This window comes from Stenella coeruleoalba (assembly GCF_951394435.1).
Source record: "Stenella coeruleoalba genome assembly, chromosome: 16".
Lineage (NCBI taxonomy): Eukaryota > Metazoa > Chordata > Mammalia > Artiodactyla > Delphinidae > Stenella > Stenella coeruleoalba.
Window position 1 is genome coordinate 65,935,347 of NC_137162.1, and position 24,982 is coordinate 65,960,328.

The following is a 24,982-nucleotide window of genomic DNA, read 5'->3' on the forward strand; positions in this document are numbered from 1 at the left end:
CTTCCTTTCTTTCTTCTTTTCTTTTCTCCTTTTTATTCTGAGCCGATAGGATGAAAGGCTCTTGGTGCTCCAGCCAGGTGTCAGGGCAGTGCCTCTGAGATGGGAGAGTCAACTTCAGGACACTGGTCCACAAGAGACCCCCCAGCTCCACGTAATATCAAATGGCGAAAATCTCCCAGAGATCTCCATCTCATTGCCAAGGCCCAGCTCCACTCAAGGACCAGCAAACTACAATTGTTTGGCACCCTAGGCCAAACAACTAGCAAGACAGGAACACAACCCCATCCATTAGCAGAGAGGCTGCCTAAAAACATAATAAGGACACAGACACCCAAAAACACACCATCAGACGTGGGTCTGCCCAACAGAAAGGCAAGATCCGGGCTCATCCATCAGAACACAGGCAAGAGTCCCTTCCACCAGGAAGCCTACACAACCCCTTAAACCACCCTTAGCCACTGGGGACAGACACCAAAAACAACGGGAAATACGAACCTGCAGCTGGCAAAAAGGAGACCTCAAACACAGTAAGTTAAGCAAGTTTACTGTAGCTAGCAAGGATTACTACAACCTTGATTACTCTACCTAGCAAGGATCTCATTCAGATATGACAGAGCAATTAAAAACTTTACAGACAAGCAAAAGCTGAGAGAATTCAGCACCACCAAACCATCTTTACTACAAATGCTAAAGGAACTTTTCTAAGCAGGAAACACAAGAGAAGGCAAAGACGTACAATAACAAACCCAAAACAATTAAGAAAATTTTAATAGGAACATACATATCAATAATTACCTTAAATGTAAATGGATTAAATGCTCCAACCAAAAGATACAGACTGGTGGAATGGATACAAAAACAAGACCTGAACATATGCTGTCTACAAGAGACCCACTTCATACCTAGGGACACATACAGACTGAAAGTGAGGGGATGGAAAAAGATATTCCATGCAAATAGAAATCAAAAGAAAGTTGGAGTAGCAATTCTCATATCAGAAAAAATAGACTTTAAAACAAAGACTGTTACAAGAGACAAAGAAGGACACTACATAATGATAAAAGGATCAATCCAAGAAGAAGTTATAACAATTGTAAATATTTATTCACCCAACATAGAAGCACATGAGTACATAAGGCAAATACTAACGGCCATAAAGGCGGAAATCGACAGTAACACAATCATAGTAGGGGACTTTGACACCCCACTTTCACCAATGGACAGATGATCCAAAATGAAAATAAATAAGGAAACAAGCTTTAAATGATACATTAAACAAGATGGACTTCATTGATATTTATAGGACATTCCATCCAAAAACAGCAGAATACACATTCTTCTCAAGTGCTCATGGAACATTCTCCAGGATAGATCATATCTTGGCTCACAAATCAAGCCCTGATAAATTTAAGAAAATTGAAATTGTATCAAGTATCTTTTCTGAACACAACGCTATGAGACTAGATATCAGTTACAGGAAAAAAAACTGTAAAAAGTACAAACACATGGAGGCTAAACAATGCCCTGCTTAATAACCAAGAGATCACTGAAGAAATCAAAGAGGAAATCAAAAAATACTAGAAACAAATGCCAATGAAAACACGATGACCCAAAACCTATGGGATGCAGCAAAAGCAGTTGTAAGAGGGAAGTTTATAGCAATACAATCCTACCTTAATAAACAAGAAACATCTCAAATAAACAACCTAACCTTACACCTACAGCAATTAGAGAAAGAAGAACAAAAAACCCCAAAGTTAGCAGAAGGAAAGAAATCATAAAGATCAGATCAGAAATAAATGAAAAAGAAATGAAGGAAACGATAGCAAAGATCAATAAAACTAAAAGCTGGTTCTTGGAGAAGATAAACAAAATTGATAAACCATTAGCCAGACTCATCAAGAAAAAAAGGGAGAAGACTCAAATCAATAGAATTAGAAATGAAAAAGGAGAAGTAACAACTGACACTGCAGAAATACAAAGGATCATGAGAGATTACTACAAGCAACTATATGCCAATAAAATGGACAACCTGGAAGAAATGGACAAATTCTTAGAAATGCAAAACCCTCCAAGACTGAACCACGAAGAAAGAGAAAATATGAACAGACCAATCACAAGCACTGAAATTGAGGCTGTGATTAAAAATCTTCCAATAAACAAAGGCCCAGGACCAGACGGCTTCACAGGTGAATATCAAAGATTTAGAGAAGAGCGAACACCTATCCTTCTCAAACTCTTCCAAAATGTAGCAGAGGGAGGAACACTCCCAAACTCATTCTACGAGGCCACCATCACCCTGATACCAAAACCAGACAAAGATGTCACAAAGAAAGAAAAAAACAGGCCAATATCACTGATGAACACAGATGCAAAAATCCTCAACAAAATACCAGGAAACAGAGTCAAGCAGCACATTAAAAGGATCATACACCATGATCAAGGGGGGTTTATGTCAGGAACGCAAGGTTTCTTCAATATACAGAAATCAATCAATGTGATATACCATAGTGATAAATTGAAGTAGAAAAACAATATGATCATCTCAATAGATGCAGAAAAAGCTTTTGACAAAATTCAACACCCATTTATGATAAAAACCCTCCAGAAAGTAGGAATAGAAGGAACTTTCCTCAACATAATAAAGGCCATATATGACAAACCCACAGCCAATATCATCCTCAATGGTGAAAAGCTGAAACCTTTTCCACTAAGATCAGGAACAAGGATGCCCACTCTTACCACTATTATTCAACATAGTTTTGGAAGTTTTCGCCACAGCAATCAGAGAAGAAAAAGAAATAAAAGGAATCAAAATCAGAAAAGAAGAAGTAAAGCTGTCACTGTTTGCAGATGACATGATACTATACATAGAGAATCCTAAAGATGCTACTAGAAAACTACTAGAGCTCATCAATGAATCTGGTAAAGTAACAGGATACAAAATTAATCCACAGAAATCTCTTGCATTCGTATACACTAATGATGAAAATTCTGAAAGTGAAATTAAGAAAACACTTCCATGTACTATTGCAACAGAAAGAATAAAATATCTAGGAATAAACCTACCTAAGGAGACAAAAGAACTGTATGCAGAAAGTTATAAGACACTGATGAAAGAAATTAAGAATGATACAAATAGATGGAGAGTTATACCATGATCATGGATTGGAAGAATCAACATTGTGGAAATGACTCTACTACCCAAAGCAATCTACAGATTCAATGCAATCCCTATCAAACTACCAATGTCATTTTTCACAGAGCTAGAACAAAAAATTTCACAATTTGTATGGAAACACAAAAGTCCCCGAATAGCCAAAGCAATCTTGAGAAAGAAAACGGAGCTGGAGGAATCAGGAGCCCCAACTTCAGTCTATACTACAAAGCTACAGTAATCAAGACAGTATGGTATTGGCACAAAAAAAGAAACATATAGATCAATGGAACAGGATAGAAAGCCAAGAGATAAACCCACGCACATATGGTCACCTTATCTTTGATAAAGGAGGCAAGACAGCCTCTTTAATAAATGGTGCTGGGAAAACTGGACAGCTACATGTAAAAGAATGAAATTAGAACACTCCCTAACACCATACACAACAATAAACTCAAAATGGTTTAAAGACCTAAATGTAAGGCCAGACACTATAAAACTCTTAGAGGAAAACATAGGCAGAACACTCTGTGACATAAATCACAGCAAGATCCTTTTTGACCCACCTCCTAGAGTAATGGAAATAAAAGCAAAAATAAACAAATGGGACCTAATGAAAGTTACAATCTTTTGAACAGCAAAGGAAACTGCAAACAAGATGAAAAGACAACCCTCAGAATGACTGAAAATATTTGCAAATGAAGCAACTGACAAAGGGCTAATCTCCAAAATTTACAAGCAGCTCATGCAGCTCAATATCAAAAAAACAAACAACCCAATTCAAAAATGGATAGAAGACCTAAATAGACATTTCTCCAAAGAAGATATACAGATTGCCAACAAACACATGAGAGAATGCTCAACATCATTAATCATTAGAGAAATGTAAATCAAAACTACAATGACATATCAATCTCACACCAGTCAGAATGGCCATCATCAAAAAATCTACAAACAATAAATGCTGGAGAGGGTGTGGAGAAAATGGAACACTCTTGCACTGTTGGTGGGAATGTAAATTGATACACCCATTATGGAGAACAGTATGGAGGTTCCTTACAAAACTAAAAAGAGAACTAACATACAACCCAGCCATCCCACTACTGAGCATATACCTTGAGAAAACCATTATTCAAAAAGTGTCATGTACCAAAATGTTCATTGCAGCTCTATTTACAATAGCCAGGACATGGAAGCAACCTAAGTGTCCATCAACAGATGAATGGATAAAGAAGATGTGGCACATATATCCAATAGAATATTACTCAGCCATAAAAAGAAATGAAATTGAGTTATTTGTAGTGAGGTGGATGGACCTAGAGTGTGTCATACAGAATGAAGTAAGTCAGAAAGAGAAAAACAAATACAGTATGCTAACCCATATATATGGAATCTAAAAAAAAAAAAAAAGGTCATGAAGAACCTAGGGGCAAGATGGGAATAAAGACACAGACCTACTAGAGAATGGACTTGAGGATACGGAGAGGGGGAAGGGTAAGCTGGGACAAAGTGAGAGAGTGGCATGGACATATATACACTACCAAATGTAGAATAGGTAGGTAGTGGGAAGCAGCCGCATAGCACAGGGTGATCAGCTTGGTGCTCTGTGACCACCTAGAGGGGTGGGACAGGGAGGGTGGGAGGGAGGGAGATGCAAGAGGGAAGAGATATGGGGACATATGTACAACTGATTCACTTTGTTATAAAGCAGAAACTAACACACCATTGTAAAGCAATTATATTCCAATAAAGATGTTAAAATTTTTTTAAAAAAATATGAGAGGCCCAGATCAAATTTACTTGCAGACTTTGAAAAATTTTCCATTACAAATGGACATTCAATGTTCAAACATTTAAAAGCAAGCAAATTATTAGATATAACAATAAGTAAAGAGATTTTTAGAAGAAGCATTATTGAACTGAGCCTGAGAGAGGAGAGAGCTTCACCCAAAGAATATTCCGATAAAAGGAAACAATTAAGTATTGGAAACACTTAAAACATATAAACTGAGAGTCCCACTTGCCCTCTTCTATAAAACTGTGTTCTTGGACTCAACTTTCTTAGACATACTAGTTTTTTTGTTTTTTTTTTTTGCAGTACGCGGGCCTCTCACTGCTGTGGCCTCTCCCGATGCGGAGCACAGGCTCCGGACGCGCAGGCTCAGAGGCCATGGCTCACGGGTCCAGCCGCTCCGCGGCATGTGGGATCTTCCCGGAATGGGGCACGAACCCGTGTCCCCTGCATCGGCAGGCGGACTCTCAACCAGTGTGCCACAAGGGAAGCCCTAGACATACTCTTATTCATTCTGTTTACCCTCCTTGAAAATTTAAGCTTCTGGTCATTATCTTCTGTGCAAAGTTCTTAATTTTCATGTGTCTGGTCCCAAGGTCTCCTGCACGGGCTGCTGTATGATGAAAGGGTCTTCACGTATTAGTACCAACAGACTTAGTACCAACAGTGTTTAAAGCATTTTTAAAGCATTTTAGACTCAGGGCACACTAGGCATTTAAGCTTGGTTAAGCCTAGGAAAATTTGGATGATAAAACTGAGCATATATGAAGTTTGCCTAATAAAGTTATTTTTTAAGCTGCCCTTCTATTTGATATAGAATCAATTTATACTGAATGAAATTTATATTAGTATATATAGCTGTCGCGTATAGTCTTTTTTCCCCTCTTTGTGTTTAATAATAGATGCAGTATAGAGTAATTTAGTATAAGACACACCACTTTTAGAACCAACCCCAGAATGCAATGGCAAGTGTTCTTCACTCGGCAAAACCACCTTTGAATAAATAGGGCCACATGTCAGTGTAGCCAAGTATTAGTTGTGTGATATTTGTACATTTTATCTAACCTTTTTGATCTTAACATCTCTGAGTTGTTTACGGGGAATAATGATACCTGTGTCATAAGGTTTGTGTCAATCAAATTTCCATCAGGAAAAGAGAAGCCACCTTATGTATTACAAGTAGGAAGGTTTTAAATGTGTAAACAGTTGCTGGGGTGTCTGAGGAAATGAAGGTCAGGGAAGCCACCATCATCAGTGTCAGTCAACAGCACAGAAGTAGATGGTTATGAGGAGCTTTGCCCAAAGCCATGGCAAATTTCAACAGCTCTGGGAAAGCTTCTCTAGATGGTTTCAGACTGCAGCAATGATGCAAGTTCTTCTCAAGAAGCTTATCTAAAAGGTGCCTTGAACCTTACATATTCCCAAAGGGCAGCTGTCTCTGGAGAATAATGGTCTATCTTTCCTGCTTTTTATGTCTCAGACAAGATTTCTCACTTCAGACACTAGGTCAGAACCACACACATAAGTGAATTCAGTAAAACTTGGTTCTTGTTATTTCTTGAAGCTGAGGAGAATTTAGATGGTGCTGATGCTAATTGTAAGACAACTCAGAACTGGTCATTGAGATACTAGATAAGATTATAATGTAACATACTTAGTACCTTTTATAGTACATATTTAATAAGTGATATTATTATGAGGTAAAACTCTAATGTATTATATTCTCCAAAGCAACCTTATACTTAATAAGTATATACTTTGAAAGGCTTCCAAAATCCACTCTAACATTTACTGACACTTTTAGACCAGTTCTGTACACCAAATTTTTTTGGTCTTTTATTAAATAGGTAATTTAGAGCTATAGGAAAAAATGTCCCAGTTATGATTTGGGAGTGCTTTCATATATAAAAAAATGAATGTTTATCCTTTCAACATATTGTAACTACCATTTTTAAATCATAAAAGAAAAAAAAAGATCTTTCAAGTATGTTGAACTTTAGTAGGAAACTGCATATTATTGGTTACATTTATAATGTCTGAAAATAGTTGAAGAGGGCACTTTAAATTCAGTGTTCCCTAATCCTTTCAATATTCTTAACAACCCATTTATTCTTCTGTACCATGAGAATTACATTAATACCAGGACATTGAATTATTTCAGTGAAGTGTTTAAAGCATTTTTAAAATAAAGGCTGACTTCAACATTTTTAGAGGGATTGCAGCTGACATTGAAAAACTAGAATGGAATGGATAACAGACTACTTCACATAGCACAAATACCTTTAGTGACCCTGTATAATCAGCAATTTAATTGTAACCTGAACTTCAGAAGATATCCAAAACCCTATATTCAACTTACAAATAATAAATTGAATTCAAATTACAGAGTGAATTATTGAAACTCACAGAACAACATATGTGTTTTTGCTTAACTTTTGAATAAACTGATATTAGCCACAATTTATAAAAATGTTATGATGAGCAGAGTTTTATGTACATGAATTTAATGTCCCGAAAACCTTATGAGGTATGTACTATTATGATCCTGTCCTTTATGCTGATGAGGGAACTGAATCTAAGAGGTTGGAAATAATTTACTGAAGTGTAAAAAGCAATCAAGCAATGGAACTAAGAAATGAATAGAGGCTGTTTGATTCTAGAACCAACCAATCTAAACAGTGTGCTTCCAAATGATATCAGAGCCCCAAATTCTCATTATTAATCTGAATAGACTTAGGCCGTATTTCCAGACTATGAGTCAATAATTCTGTGATTTAAGAGCCATCAAAAGTACTATATTTTTTAGGTATGCTAAGGAAATCTTCAGTACTAAGTATCTCTAGTATCCTTAAGTTAAATTTAATATAAACTCTGTTTACAATATGTCAATGAGTAGTAAAATGGGAAAAAGATCAGGATCTGAAAACTGAAAGAAAGAAAAGGGTGAGAGAACGCTAGAGATTGTTATTTTACTTATAGATAGATATCCTTGTTTCGACAGTTTAAAGACTCGTATTATCGAAAGAAGAATCAAAGATGACTTTAAATTGTTGATATTTAAATATGCCGCGGTGACATTGTCTAGCTGATATTCTAGCCATGGCACAATGAAATCACTGAGGAGCTGTGGACAAGTTACTGGACCTCTGTGATCTTCAAAATCAGCAAACTCCAAGCTATTTCAGTTTACCAGTCATCAACTAGAATACACTGGAGGTAATTTGTTCGAAAACCAGAGAAAATTTTTGTAGAACACCTAAGACAATTTTGAGGATTTTAAAAAATCCTTTATGTGAGCAAAAAAATGATGGTTATTATTTTTGTTGGTATTCAGACTTCTATAGATAAAAATCCTGACATGATGAGCAGTTGCTGTGTCAAGCCTAGGGAACTGACTTGGCCATCTGATATTCCGCTTCTATATAGCATTGTTATTAAATGACAAAAGATAGCATGGGTTGTTAGGAATATCAAGCTCTTGCGTAACTTTTGGAACCCAAGAATTAAAATATTGTTAAATGTTTTAATACCAATGGATAAGAAAAGTTTAAGATATACTTAAAGTGTAATTCATTTTTTAAGTTTACTAATGGAATTGCAATGAAGTTTTAATTATATCTAGATTACTGATTCAGAGCACAGAGCATTTTTAGGGCAGTAAAACTATTCTGTATAATGATGGGTACATGTAATTATAAATGTGTCAAGACTCATAGAATGTACATCAAGAGTGAAGCCTAATGTAAACTATGGACTGTTGAGTGATGATGATGTGCCATTGTAGGTCATCAATTGTAACAAATGTACTACAGTGGGTATCCCAGCGGGTAGTAACAAATGTACACTATCAATACCACACATTGATAGTGGGGGAAGGAGGTTGTACTTGTGTGAGGACAGAGGGTATATGGGAACTCTCTACCTTCTTTTCTTTTTTGCTGTGAACCAAAACTCCTTTTAAAATAAACAGTTTATTGATTACAGAAATTTACTAATGGGATTTCAATGTTTTAATTACATTTAGATTACTGATTTTTTCTCAGTTCTGGTTTTCATTGTGGATTTTAAGTCATAGCATTTTAGAATAAAGAAAGACTTTCAGGGAACAGCTAATTCAGTTTTTCTAACTGTTGCCAACAGACTTTCCAAGATACTATCACTTCAGGTACTTATTTAATTTGTAGGTACTTAGATTCTATCCAAGACCTAGAGAATCAGAGTTTCCAAGGAAAAGGGGCCTCAGAAAATGCATTTTAACAAGTTTTCTAGATTGATTTATATGCACAGTACACTTTGATAAGCCCAGACATGTAAGTATATAAATTTTTTCTAGAGCACCTTGTTTCTTTTCCTATTTTTCCCTTCTCAGAGGAAACTTAAGTGTGATTTTCTAAATAATCAATGAATAATTAATCACTAGAAACCCAAGGGATCAATCAATGATAATTTGATAAGATCTCTTATATAAGTCAGTGTGGCAGTAAATCCTAACATTTCTTTGGTTTATACCCTGAATAAGATGTATTTTTCTAGTAAAATAAACATCCCCAGAATATACTATCAACATTTACTTTTTTAAAATAATAAAACTTTATTTATATGTTTATATATGTCTGTAGAAATTACTCCTAAGATAAATGCTTTGAGAATTAAAGATTTACTTCTGAAATTTTAGAAAGAATTATTTGGCAAAAATTAAAACGTATCACAATAATAACTAGATTCTGAGATAATTTTTTTTGCAGTACATGGATGAATCCAATGGGATATATCATAAATTACAATGTTATAAATGTATCATTTTGACAAAATGGTATAGAGAGAAAAGTGAATGTATTATACCTGCTAGTAGTAGGATTTCCTCTTACTCTCAGGTAACAGCTCAGACTTTGGGGGATAACCTCCCGAGAAAAATCCAAGAATGAGACTGACTTTGCAAACAGACTACAGCAAAAATATTTCATTAGACCCAAGTCAGAACTTTATATTGCTGTTGACAGATGGCTTTGATGCTTCCCAGGAAAATCTGATATAAGTCAATGGTTGTAAGTGGAGAGACCTACTCATGATTATTGAGTGGGTCTCAGTAATTATTGGGTGGTCAGATTGAAATCTGTATTCTGTATTTTACCTGACACCCAATGCTGGGCTTTCAGAGTCTTCTTCAGGAGTTGTACCCTTCCATTCATTGTAAATGATATAAAAATTCTAAAATTAAGGAGAAAGAAGTAGAGCATAGCATAGATTTAGGATCTTTGCAACAAAAGAAAATAAAAGCATTGGAAAAAACAAAGTAAAGGTGTCCCCCACTCTCAGAAAGTAGAGTTTTCCTATGAAACCTTTCATAAGCTGAAATGGTATAAAGTAAAGAAGCAATTACCTTTGGACACATCTTGCTAATGGATGCATAAAATAAATCCAGACAAAGCAGAGATGCTCAGAGACACAGTTCGAAGCTATGGCAGCTTGATGCTGAGATGCTATTGTAGTTCCTGGGAAGGAGCTTGGAGGAACTTCTTCGGATTTCTTTCAGTTAGTGAAAACAGGTACTAAAGTAGGTCTTTCTTAATGGCGAAGCAGTGTAAAGCAAACTTTCAAAAAGTGGGGGATACCTGTAATATACATCAAATTTAAATAGTTTATCACTGTGACTTTAATTGTATTCTTTGTAACTTCCCATAATTTCTAAACTATCTACAATATTATTTATAAGTTGATATATACCTCCTTCCTTGTTATTCAAGAATCTGAATAAAAAGGAGAGTTTTGCCTTTTATTAAGAAGACCAAATAAAATGTATTTGAGTTTGGTGCCTTTTCATCCCCCTTTCTCTCCTTCTCTATTTTGTCTACTCAACTTTATTAAGATATAATTTATATAATAAAATGCACCTATTTCAGATAAACCAATGTGTTTTGAAAACTTTTTCCTGGGTCATAAGCGATATAACCACTCAAACAACCAGTATCCAATGAAGACAGAGAATGTTACCTTTATACCAAAAAGTTCTCTCATGCTCAAAGGGAAAAGGTGTATATGGAAATCTGCAGGCTACTGTGAGGACTTTGCCTTTCTCTCTGATATGAGAAAACATAGAAAGCCCTGAGCAGAGCAGTAATTTCATTTAACTTAATTGAGGGTTAATATAATCAGCAGGATGAATGAAATATCATAATGCTCCCTTCTTCTAGTTTATGTGATTAAAAACTTGCTTTGTGTTGGAAGAGAAAATTTGCTGGGAATGTGTAAAGATGATAAACACACTTCATGGAAATGTTAATTAAAGCTCTGCCTATAGACTTTTAAAAGAGCCTTTGTAAACAGAATAATTAAATGAAAGTCAAGAAAATAATTCAAATATTTTAGTAAGTTTCTTTTTTTTCTCCCACCCTGCTCATTTTTTAAAGTTCACCTCCCTGTAGACTGTATTTTTCCTTTCCTTTTTGGCTAACTTTAATTTTTACAATAAACTTCAGGTTTTTAATATTTCTGTTTAAATCTTTGATATAATCAGAGTATCACATTTAAGGTATTTTCTCACTGTTTATGTGATAGCATCATTTGAATTTATTTCTTGATACCACTGCTTTATGTTTGTTGACATTGGCTGGGGCTTAGGACCTAACAACTCTGAGTTAAGTCGCTATAAGAACCTTTGAAGATGAATTCTGGGGTAACAGATACTGGACTTTAACAGAAAGAGCTTTTGTGATTATGAATATACAAAGGAAAATGGAGAACTTAATCAGAAAAATGCTTAAATTTAGATTAGGCAATTATCTTGTAAATATTCAAGGCAAAAATAATTCCCTGGATGATTATAATACTCTCTCCTTCATTGTGTTCAGAAATGTTAAGCATTTACTCTAAGACATACTAAGGTTTAACATGTAGAGGTATTCAGAATAAGTAATATTAAGAATTTACCTTTGGGGCTTCCCTGGTGGCGCAGTGGTTGAGAGTCCTCCTGCCGATGCAGGGGACGCGGGTTTGTGCCCCGGTCCGGGAGGTTCCCACTTGCGGAGCGGCTGGGCCCGTGAGCCATGGCCGCTGAGCCTGCGCGTCCGGAGTCTGTGCTCCACAACGGGAGAGGCCACAACAGTGAGAGGCCCGCGTACTGCAAAACAAAAAAACAAAAACAACAACAACAACAACAACAAAAGAATTTACCTTTGAATTGCTTTGTGTATATATATATATATATATATAATATATATATATTCATTTATTCATTCTACAAACACGTGTTGAACAAATCTATTAAATTTTCTCAAATTTACTATTTGATTTAATTCTGATGTTAAACATGAAGAAAACTAAGGAAATGTTTTAAAATTTGCTTAAGGTCACAAAAAATCACATCACACAAAAATCATGAAATAATAAAGATACAAACCTATTTCTCCAACTCTAATTTCAGTATTTTTTTTCTTTAAAAGCTCTTAATAAGTCTATTTTAAATGAAATTGAATCAGATAGTACTGTTTAAAATGTAATTTTAGATGCACAAATCATGCCAAAGACTCTTACTTCTGAAGTACATTAAGAGTGATATTTGCCTTATTAAACTACACAGCCAGTGTTGTCCTTATGCAAGCTTGATACCTACAAATATGCAGACTAACTTTGATATGTATATAGGATGCTAATTCCTCCACACTGGTATTTCCAATTCCAGCCCAGTCTTTTATTACCCTGTGACCTTGAGCAACGCATGGAAGTTTTAAGGAAAACTAACTCTAGAAGTAAAGAAGGCCATGGATAGGATATTCAGAATTGGGCTCTACATTTAGAGGTTGTGAGTAGACGCCATATCAATGAAAAGATGCCATTAGTGTCATTCAAAATACGATATCAATATGGAAATATGATTTAAAGTCTCTGATTTTAAATTGTTTTAGCTTCTGTGGTCTCTAGCCTTTTTTAGCACATAATGCTTTACCATGGAGAAAATTCCAAATGTTTTTTTTTTTTTTTTTTTTCTGACACTAAGCCATAATTCCTTCATTTCTCAGTCTAAACTCTTAGTAGTAAATCCTATGGCTCAGAAAAAGAAAATATTATCTCCAAAGAATGGCTACAAAATTTATTATATTAACATTTATTTTACATTTTAAAACCTTGTGAATACTTTACTTACACATCCAATTAATTATTCACCAAATATTGCAGTGCTGGGCTCTGTGCCAGGATCTGGGTATTAAACAATGCATATACCCCAGCCCCTGTCCTTTGGGTGATTCAACACAGAATACATAAAGATGCTTTAAAAAAATTCAAGTGACATTTGCATCTAGTGCAGAGATTTTAACAATAAAATGAAGAACAGTTATAGAATTTTAGCCCATTGGTATCTTTCATTCTTCGAGGGAAAAGTAGAATAAAATTATACCTTACTCTGTAATTAAGAAGCTATAGTTCTGGCCAAGAAAAACCAACTGGTATTGACTAACAACTAAACAACTGTAAAACAGACAAAATAGATGAGGTAACTGCTTTTAGGCACTGAAAAATAGGCCAACCTAGGCTGCGATCCCGGATAAAATGGAAACGCACGGGGTGAGCCCTACCAATTTCCCTGGCAGGTTCCCTGCCCAGTGAAAGTTTTCCAACCAACTTCTGCAATCCTGCTGCACTTAGGTGGCAAATATCAGAGGTCAGGCTTGCTGAAGGGGCTGCAATGGGAGGGTTAGCAATGGGAGAGAACAGTGCAGAGACTGGGCCCCAGGACAATGTGTGAGGGTTCCCCCAGGAATATTTTGCTGAAAGTTGAGCTTCACATGTTCAAGGGAGACCAGAGCAGGTGCTGTGGGGTTAGGGTAAGTTAGAGATATTCAAAGTTGAGCAATGCTAGGAGATATTAAATTTCCATACCAGTCAGAATGAAGAGCACTTTTTATACAAGACATTCGGGGGAGAGAACAGAAAAGGAGAGCCTTATGAGTAGGGAACACATCCCATCTCTCTGAACCCATGTCCACCGTGGCTGAAACCCTGCCTCACAGTACTGCTGTGGTGAGGATTAAATAAGGTGTTACTGGAGAGGTTTCAGAAGAATGCTGGAAAATGCAAGTCAATACAAGAGACAGAGAAAGACAAATATCATATGACATTGCTTATATGTGGAATCCAAAAAAAGGATACGAATGAACTTATTTACAAAACAGAAACAGTCTCACAGATTTAGAAGATGAACTTGTGGTTACCAGGGGGAAGGGTGAGGGGAGGGATAGATTGGGAGTTTGGGGTTGACACATACACACTGCAATATTTAAAATAGACAACCAACAAGGACCTACTGTATAGCACAGGGAACTCTGCTCAATACTCTATAAAAACATAAATGGGAAAAGAATTTGAAAAAGAATACATGTATAACTGAATCACTCTGTTGTATACCTGAAACAAACACAACACTGTCAATCAACTACACTCCAATATAAAATAAAAATTAAGCAAACAAAAAAGTGCTTCCCATCAATTTTATTATCCATTTGTGTATAAGGATAATCTGAAAGAGAAACATTGTCCTATCTTTTGCATGGTCCACAAGAGGTTTTGCCACACCAGATTCTCTTAGGTTTCTCAAATTTTCTTTGGTGCTTTGGGACTCTTAAGGGCACCAGTGTCCATCAGCAGAGGCAAAGCCAGGTGCAAGGCACCTAGATTCTAGGCACTGAAGTCAGCAAGATTGTCAGGTACATCTTGAAAGTAGGCCAGAGTGGGAGTGGACTTTTTGTGGGAGGCCACAGGCATCGTTTATTAGTACATGTAAGACATAGCTTGAGGCTAGAGATCCCACCATATCAGAAGGGAGAAAAGCCTTGGAAATATGCACTATAAATATTAATGTAACTAGATTTTATTATTTTTTAATCCAGCCATGGAAACACAAGTACATAAGTAAAAATCTTTTCTTTTTAATTTAATTTTTTTATACAACAGGTTCTTTAGTCATCCATTTTATACACATCAGTGTATACATGTCAATCCCAATCACCTAATTCATCACACCACCACCCCCACTCACCACTGCTTTCCCCCCTTGGTGTCCATATGTTTGTTCTCTACATCTGTGTTTCAATTCCTGCCCTGCAGAGCAGTTCAGCTGTACCATTTTTCTAGGTTCCACATATATGCATTAATATGCAATATTTTTTTCTCTTTCTGACTTACTTCACTCTGTATGACAGTCTCTAGATCCATCCACGTCTCACCAAATGACCCAATTTCTTTCCTTTTTAAGGCTGAGTAATATTCCATTGTATATATGTACCACATCTTCTTTACCTATCCATCTCTTGATGGATATTTAGGTTGCTTCCATGACCTGGCTATTGTAAATAGTGCTGCAATGAACATTGGGGTACATGTGTCTTTTTGAATTATGGTTTTCTCTGGGTATATGCCCAGTAGTGGAATTGCTGGGTCACAAGGCAATTTTTAGTTTTTTAAGGAACCTTCATACTGTTCTCCATAGTTGCTGTATCAATTTACATTCCCACCAACAGCACAAGAGGGTTCCCTTTTCTCCACACCCTCTCCAGCATTTGTTGTTTGTAGATTTTCTGATGCCCATTCTAACTGATGTGAGGTTATACCTCATTGTAGTTTTGATTTGCATTTCTCTAATAATTAGTGATGCTAAGCAGCTTTTCATGTGCTTCTTGGCCAACTGTATGTCCTCTTTAGAGAAATGTTTATTTAGGTCTTCTGCCCATTTTTTGATTGGGTTGTTTGCTTTTTTAATATTGAGCTGCATGAGCTGTTTATATATTTTGAAGATTAATCCTTTGTCTGATGATTCATTTGCAAATAAGTTTTCCCATTCTGAGGATTCTTTTTTCATCTTGTTTGTAGTTTCCATTGCTTTGCAAAAGCTTTAAAGTTTCATTAGGCCCCATTTGTTTATTTTTATTTCCATTACTCTAGGAGGGGGATCAAAGAAGACCTTGCTGTGATTTATGCCAAAGAGTGTTCTTCCTATATTTTCCTCTAAGAGTTTTATAGTGCCTGGGCTTACATTTAGGTCTCTAATCCATTTTGAGTTTATTTTTGTGGATGGTGTAAGGGAGTGTTCTAATTTCATTCTTTGACATGTAGCTGTCCAGTTTTCCAAGCACCACTTATTGAAGAGACTGTCTTTTATCCATTGTATATTCTTGCCTCCTTTATCAAGGATAAGGTGACGATATGTGCCTGGGTTTATCTCTAGGCTTAATATCCTGTTCCAATGATCTATATCTCTGGTTTTGTGCCAGTACCATATTGTCTTCATTACTGTAGCTTTGTAATATAGTTTGAAGTCAGGGAGTCTGATTCCTCCAGCTCCGTTTTTTTCACTCAAGACTGCTTTGGCTATTCAGGGTCTTTTGTGTCTCCATAAAAATTTTAAGATTTTTTGTTCTAGTTCTCTAAAAAATGGCATTGGTAATTTGATAGGGATTGCATTGAATCTGTAGATTGCTTTGGGTAGTATAGTCATTATCACAATATCGATTCTTCCAATCCAAGAACATGGTATATCTCTTCATCTGTTGGTATCATCTTTAATTTCTTTCAACAGTGCCTTATAGTTTTCTGCATACAGGTCTTTTGTCTCCCTAGGTAGGTTTATTCCTAGGTATTTATTCTTTTTGTTGCAATGGTAAATGGGAGTGTTTCCTTCATTTCTCTTTCAGATTTTCATCATTAGTGTATAGGAATGCAAGAGATTTCTGTGCATTAATTTTGTATCCTGTTACTTTACCAAATTCATTGATTAGCTCTAGTAGTTTTCTGGTGGCATCTTTAGGATTCTCTATGTATAGTATCATGTCATCTGCAAATAGTGACAGTTTTACTTCTTCTTTTCCAATTTGTATTCTTTTTATTTCTTTTTCTTCTTTGATTGCCATGGCTAGGACTTCCAAAATTATGTTGAATAAGTGTGGTGAGAGTGGACATCCTTGTCTTGTTCCTGATCTTAGAGGAAATGCTTTCAGTTTTTCACCATTGAGAATGATGTTTGCTGTGGGTTTGTCATATATGACCTTTATTATGTTGAGGTAGGTTCCCTCTATGCTCACTTTCTGGAGAGTTTTTACCATAAATCAGTGTTGAATTTTGTTAAAAGCTTTTTCTGTATCTATTGAGATGATCATATGGTTTTTATTCTTCAATCTGTTAATATGGTGTATCACACTGATTGATTTGCGTATACTAAAGAATCCTTACATCCGTGGGATAAATCCCAGTTGATCATGGTGTATGATCCTTTTAATGTATTGTTGGATTCTGTTTGCTAGTATTTTGTTGAGGATTTTTGCATCTATATTCATCAGTGATATTGGTCTGTAATTTTCTTTTTCTGTAATATCTTTGGTTTTGGTGTCAGGGTGATGGTGGCCTCATACAATGAGTTTGGGAGTGTTCCCTCCTCTGCAATTTTTTGGAAGAGTCTGAGAAGGATAGGTGTTGGCTCTTCTCTAAATGTTTGATAGAATTCACCTGTGAAGCCATCTGGTCCTGGACTTTTGTTTGTTGCAAGATTTTTAATCACAGTTTCAATTTCATTACTTATGATGGGTCTGTTCATGTTTTCTATTTCTTCCAGGTTCAGTCTTGGAAGATTATACCTTTCTAGAATGTGTCCATTTCTTCCAGGTTGTCCATTTTACTGGCATAGAGTTGCTTGTAGTAGTCTCATAGGATGCTTTGTATTTCTGCAGTGTCTGCTGTAACTTCATTTCTAATTTAAATCATTTGAGCCCTCTCCTTTTTCTTGATGAGTCTGGCTAGTGGTTTATCAATTTTGTTTATCTTCTCAAAGAACCAGCTTTTAGTTTTATTGATCTTTGCTATTGTTTTCTTTGCTTCTATTTCATTTATTTCTGCTCTGATCTTTAGGATTTCTTTCCTTCTGCTCACTTTGGGGTTTTTTTGTTCTTCTTTCTCTAGTTCCTTCAGGTGTAAAGTTAGATTGTTTATTTCAGATTTTTCTTGTTTCTTGATGTAGGCTTGTATAGCTATAAACTTCCCTCTTAGAACTACTTTTGCTGCATCCCATAGGTTTTGGATCATCGTGTTTTCATTATCAATTGTCTCGAGGTATTTTTTGATTTCCTCTTTGATTTCTTCAGTGATCTCTTGGTTATTTAGTAACGTATTGTTTAGCTTCCATGTATTTGTGTTTTTTACATGTTTTTCTCTGTAATTCATTTCTAATCTCAGAGCGCTGTGGTCAGAAAAGATGCTTGATATGATTTCAGTTTTCTTAAATTTACTGAGGCTTGATTTGTGACCCAAGATGTGATCTATCCTGGAGAACGTTCTGTGCGCACTTGAGAAGAAAGTGTAATCTGTTTTTGGAGGCAATGTCCTATAAATATCAATTAAATCTATCTGGTCTACTGTGTCATTTAAAGCTTGTGTTCCTTATTAATTTTGTTTGGATGATCTGTCCATTGGTGTGAGGTGTTAAAGTCCCCCAATATTATGGTGTTATTGTCAATTTCCTCTTTTAGAGCTGTTAGCAGTTGCCTTATGTATTGAGGTGCTCCTATGTTGGGTGCGTATAGATTTATAATTGTTATATCTTCTTCTTGGATTGACTGATACCTTGATGATTATGTAATGTCCTTTCTTGTCTCTTGTAACATTGTTTATTTTAATGTCTTTTATCTATGTCTATTTATGATATGAGTATTGCTACTCCAGCTTTCTTTTGATTTCCATTTGCATGGAGTATCTTTTTCCATCCCCTCACTTTCAGTCTGAATGTGTCCCTAGGACTGAAGTGGGTCTCTTGTAGACAGCATATATATGGTTCTTGCTTTTGTATCCATTCAGTGAGGCTGTGTCTTTTGGTTGGAGCATGTAATCCATTCACGTTTAAGGTAATTATTGATATGTATGTTCCTGTTACCATTTTCTTAACTGTTTTGGGTGTGTTTTTGTAGGTCCTTTTCTTCTCTTGTGTTTCCCACTTAGAGAAGTCCCTTTAACATTTGTTTTAGAGCTGGTTTGGTGGTGCTGAATTCTCTTAGCTTTTGCTTGTCTGTAAAGCTTTTGATTTCTCCATCGAATCTGAATGAGACCTTTGCCGGGTAGAGTAATCTTGGTTGTACGTTCTTCCCTTTCATCACTTTAAATATATCATCCCACTCCCTTGTGGCTTGTAGAGTTTCTGCTGAGAAATCTGCTGTTAACCTTATGGGAGTTCCCTTGTATGTTATTTTTCATTTTTCCCTTGCTGCTTTCAATAATTTTTGTCTTTTATTTTTGCCAATTTGATTACTATGTGTCTCAGCGTGTTTCTCCTTGGGTTTATCCTGTATAGGACTCTTTGCACTTCCTGGACATGGGTGACTATCTCCTTTCCCATGTTTAGGGAAGTTGTCAACTATAATCTCTTCAAATATTTTTTCGGGTCCTTCCTCTCTCTCTTCTCCTTCTGGGACCCCTTAATGCGAATGTTGTTGAATTTAATGTTGTCCCAGAGGTCTCTTAGACTGTCTTCATTTCTTTTCATTCCTTTTTCTTTATTCTGTTCCACAGCAGTGAATTCCACCATTCTGTCTTCCAGGACACTTATCCATTCTTCTGCCTCAGTTTTTCTATTCATTCCTTCTAGTGTATTTTTCATTTCATTTATTGTGTTGTTCATCTCTGTTTGTTTGTTCTTTAATTTTTTTAGATCTTTGTTAAACACTTCTTGCATCTTCTTGATCTTTGCCTCTATTCTTTTTCTGAGGTCCTGGATCATCTTCACTATCATTATTCTGAATTCTTTTTCTGGAACGTTTCCTATCTCCACTTCATTTAGTTGTTTTTCTGGGGTTTTATCTTGTTCCTTCATCTGGTACAAAGCCCTCTTCCATTTCATCTTGTCTATCTTTCTGTGAATGTGGTTTCTGTTCCACAGGCTGCAGGATTGTAGTTCTTCTTGCTTCTGCTGTCTGGCCTCTTGTCATTGTGACTAGATTTTAAACCAACCCTGTGATATCCTAGGGAAACTGATTCCAAGATTTTTTTCAAAATATTCTTGGATTTTTGAGACCACTCCCCTTTTCTTACTTCTGCTGCCCACAGTATAATTTGGCCTAGACTTTTACACATAAACTTTATAAATGTGTCTGTTAATTTCCATATTATGCAGGTACAATAAAAGGCATGTCGAAGACAAAACTGGAGGCATGTTGACTATAATGCAAAGCACAGTGTTGTAATCCAGTATACCTGTAACTTTTTGCAGCAAATTTAACTTCTTCCAAAGCCAGTTCTCCCTTGTATCAGTATGTAATCTGAGCTTTAGGGAGGCAAATCTCTTCTTTGAAGCCACGAGGGGAGCATTTATTCCACCACACAAAGACATTAATTCTTACACTCTTGACCTAAAAGAGTGAAAGCAGTTTGCAAAAGCAGCCAGTTTATAAGCCCCTCAGGTTCGGAGCAAATTTGACTTCTCTGCTAGTGCCCTGAAGCTCACTTTTAATTACAGGCCTTGAGAAAATGTATATTGTGAAGCTGAATTAGCAATCCCTTCGTTAGATTTGCAGTGCAGTGTAATTCCCAGTCACTACTTTATTGGCTCCACATACAATTGGAAATCTTGTGGAAATTTCTCCTCTTTGTTTAAGCACAGTACAGCTAGATTTCTTCCTCTGTCATGCATCAGGGCTTGTTTCCATAGCAGCCACTTTAGGAAAAGAAAGGGGCTTACATCATGCTTCTTTTGTAGGTGAAATCTGAAGAATAAAGCATTAATGTTCATTTGCACAAGAACAAGAATTGCTTGGATACATTTTCCGTAAAAAAAAAAATAGGGACTATGTTCCCTTTATATAACAAGGTGTTAAAGCATTTAACAAAGGCTTTTACTAGAGCTGTGCTCACACTCAACTCTATTTCCCCGTCAACATTACAATCCTGGGAGGGCAGTTATTATTAGTCTACAAAGGTGCAGAGAATCCTAACCAATATGCATTTATGTTTACCTTTTACACTGGAGTTCTTGATAGTTCCCCAAACTGCTTCATCAAAAATCACACATCAGAGTTGCAAAAGAAAAGCCTATTGGCATTTGCGCTGTCTAGGAAGGTTACTCTTTTGTAGCCTGAAAGCCAAGAGTGTGAGTATGGAAGACAAATTGCAGTCACGTTACCAGCTGCATCACTCAGCTATAAGGAATTTGGGTGATTCCTTAAACTCCTTAATTTTAAGGTCTCAGATTTGGAGCTGCTAGTACATTGACCCTGAAACACAGTTCATTAAGAAGTGATTCAAGAAGCTATGGCAAAACAAAAACCAAGGCTAAATCATAGTTTTCACAACTCTTAATTTACTCTCAATTCATGGAACTCTTGCTTTCTACCAAATTGCTAACAAAGCTGAATATTTTCACCTGTTTTTATGGCTAAAAACATGATCGCTAACCTCTTCAGAAATCTCTAAAATTACATTCTTCTCTGAGCTCTATACCTATAAATCCGAAATGACTACCAATAATCATAGGCACATCAAAAATTATCGGGATCATTATTATGCTTACTATTGTTTCTTATACTCCGTATCTAAGCAATGGCTTTATCACAGAGATTCCTGAACCAGAAAATTGTAAACTTCCTAGCCCTTGCACCCACCTATCTAATTGTGACTACATCTCACCATATCTGACAACTCAAATTTTTATCTCTACGTCCACTGCCTGATCATTTAAGCTCCTATTACAAAAACAAACAACAACAACACTCAACTGCTTTCCCTGGTTCTAGTAATATTATTGCCTTCAAATTCATTCTCCACTCTATCTTAGTGACCTTTACAAAATGCAAACATGATAATGCCACTCTCTTGCTTTAGATACTTTAGTAGCTCCATTAAAACAAAACAAAACAAAACAGTGTGAGGAGGAGGTATCAACTCAGATAACATGAATATATAATTTATACATAATTTCAGCAATAAACATAGATAAACACAATACAGGGAAAGAAAATGAAAATAAGCCCAAATAGTACAGAAGCACTGATGCAAAATAATTTCCACAAAAGTATTAGATAATGAATAAGCTTTACCTAAGGAAAACAAATAAGATTCAATATAGACAATCCATTAATAGAATTCATTACACTAAAAGACTACAGAGAAGACTGATACTATAATCTCAAAAGATGCAAAATGCATACCTTAATGTTCAGTAAATATATATAGTAAAACATATTAGAAAATAAATGACTAAAAACAAACTTCCATAAATAGGAAACATCAAGAACAGAAAGAAAAAAAAATTGTCTCTATTTGCTAAGAATAGCATTATTTTTTTTAATTTATTTTATTTATTTATTTTTGGCTGTGTTGGGTCTTTGTTGTTGTGCGCGGGCCCTCTCTAGTTGTGGCGAGTGGGGGCTACTCTTCATTGAGATGCGCAGGCTTCTCATTGTGGTGGCTTCTCTTGTTGTGGAGCATGGACTCTAGGCACGCAGGCTTCAGTAGTTGTGGCACACGGGATCAGTAGTTGTGGTTCACGGGCCCTAGAACGCAGGCTCAGTAGTTGTGGCACACTGGCTTAGTTGCTCCGTGACATGTGGGATCTCCCTGGGCCAGAGATCAAACCTGTGTCTCCTGCATTGGCAGGCAGATTCTTAACCACTGCACCACCAAGGAAGCCCAGCATTGTTTAAATAGAGAATCCCAGTAAGTCTATGAAACAACTGCAAGAACTGTTAAATGAACTTAACAAGATCAGAGGGTTCTTTTATATTAGCAGCAAACAATTGGAAAATAAAATGAAGAAAACAATTCAATTTACAGTAATGCCTAGAAATACAAAATGTTTAGAAATAAATCTAAGAAAGGCATCAATGACCTCCACCTGAGTGTATCTGGAGAAATATTTTTAAAGACCTAAATAAGTGGAGAGATATAGCATGTTTATAGATTGGAAGACTCAATATTTCCTAAGATGTCAATTCTCTTCTAACTGACCTGTAGTTTCAAATATCAATCAAAATTACAGCAGGCTTTTTCAGTAGAAAATTTCAAGCTTTTTAAAAAAAAAAAAAAGTATATGAAAATTAAAAGACCTAGAGAATAACCAAAGCAGCCTTTTAAATAAAGAAAAAGTGGAAGGATTTATCCTAATTGATTGTAAGATGGAAAGATGCAGGAATTAAGACACTTTGATACTGGTACACAGATATATAGATCAATGTAATAGAAGAGAGAATCCAAAAATAGTTGCCAAGGCAATTCAATGGGACAAGAAAAATATTTTAACAAATGGTGCTGGGTTACCTGAGGAAACTTATGGAAGTAACTAAGCATTTACACCAACTTCACAACATACATTTTATATAAAAAGGAGACTTAATTAGATACTAATTCATAACTTGAACTAGAACTAAAAATAAAATCTAAAACTATAAAACATTTTCTTCACGAGTTGGTTACTTCTGGGATGGATGTTTTTGTTTTGGTGTTTTGCAGTCTTGCTAACTCTCATATTAGTACAAATAATATGTCAAGTACGTCTTGTTCCTTGGAAACTCACACTGTACCTCTCTTTCTATGCTATCATCTTATTGTTGACCAAGAATTCCAACATGTTGCTATACAAGAGAAGAACTTTGATTATAAGCACCTTTGCCTTATTCCTAAATTTAAAAGAATGTCTCAAGTTTTAGTGTTAGCGGTAATTTTTATTATAGATTTTGATTAAAAATAAATAAATAAGCCCATCTCAGAGTCTATTTCCCTGTTTATTAGTCACACCAGTCCTCTTATGTGTATGGTTTGCATGGTTTATCATTTTCCATCCATCCCATTCAACTTACCTGTGTTTCTATGTTCAAAATTTGTCTCTTGTAGGCAGCATATAGTAAGGTCCTATTATTATTGAATCCACCCCACCACTCTCTTCCTTTTAATTGGAGTGTTTAGATAATTACCATTTGATGTGTAACAACTGATGTGGTTGGATTTGAGTATACCATTTTATTCTTTGTGTTCTTTTTGCCCCATTTGTTCTGTGATTGTTGTCATTGTTGTTCCACTGTTTCCCTTTCCCTGGCTTCTTTTGGCTTAAATATTTTATTTATCCCTAATATACATATTTTTAGTTTAGCTTTCTTCGTCATACCTAACCTTCCCGAACTATCTGGAGTTAGTATTTATCACTTCACACAAAATGTAGAAAACTTAGAGACAAGTAGATTCTTTTCTTCTACCAACCATTATGTAATAGTTGTCATGCACATATATGTTAAAACTTACCAGGCAATATTATATATTTTTAATAATTTATCTTAATTTTAAGAGCTTAAGAAGAAAAATGCTTAGTATTTTATATTTCTCCGAATATTCACAATTACTGTTGGGCTTCCCTCATTCTCAAAGATCCAAATTGCCCACTAGCATTATTTCCTTTCAGCCTGAAGAATCCCTTTAGCATCTTTGTATATAGCCGGGCTGCTTGCAGTTGATTTATCTAGTTTTCCTTCATCTGAAAATGTTCTCATTTTGCATTTACGTAAGAATAATATTTCCATTATAGATTTCTGTATTTTTATTTTCTTCTTTTAAAATGTTTCACTGTTTCAACTGACAGTGTTATTTCACTGTCATTCAGTGGTTCTGATGAGAAAACCCACAGTCATTTGAATAATTATTCCCATGTGTTATGCAGTCTGTCATTTTTCTTTTGCTGCTTTCAATGTTTTTTCTTTATGTTTTTGTCACTTTTATTATATGTTTAGGAGTGATTTTCTTTGAATTTATTCTGCTTGTTGTTCACTGTTATTTATAGAACACACCATAGCAACAATGAATACATGTTCTGAAGTTTGCATTTAACATTTACCAATATAAATCCCATTTTGGGACACAAACTTTAAGAAATTTAAAAGAATAGAAATCATGTAGTGTGCATTTTATGCAATAGTAAGAGACTTAAGTTAAAAACCAGTAACAGAAAGATAATTGGAAAATTCCTAATTATTTCACATTTGAATAAAAATTTCTAAATATGACATGGGTCAAAAAGGAATTCACAA

General features: G+C 35.5%; 1 protein-coding gene across 12 annotated transcripts in view; it reads right to left on the reverse strand.

Moving 5' to 3' along the window:
* The window catches only part of LOC307175034 (uncharacterized protein), a 527,231-nt gene that overhangs the window by 300,938 nt on the left and 201,311 nt on the right, over positions 1-24,982 (reverse strand). For all 12 annotated transcript variants that reach the window (XM_079899803.1, XM_079899796.1, XM_079899801.1 and 9 more), the window contains 2 exons: positions 11,877-12,066; positions 10,330-10,561 (listed from right to left, as the gene is read on the reverse strand). The gene's annotated coding sequence lies outside the window, so the exon portion shown is untranslated. The remainder of the gene's footprint in view (positions 1-10,329; positions 10,562-11,876; positions 12,067-24,982) is intronic.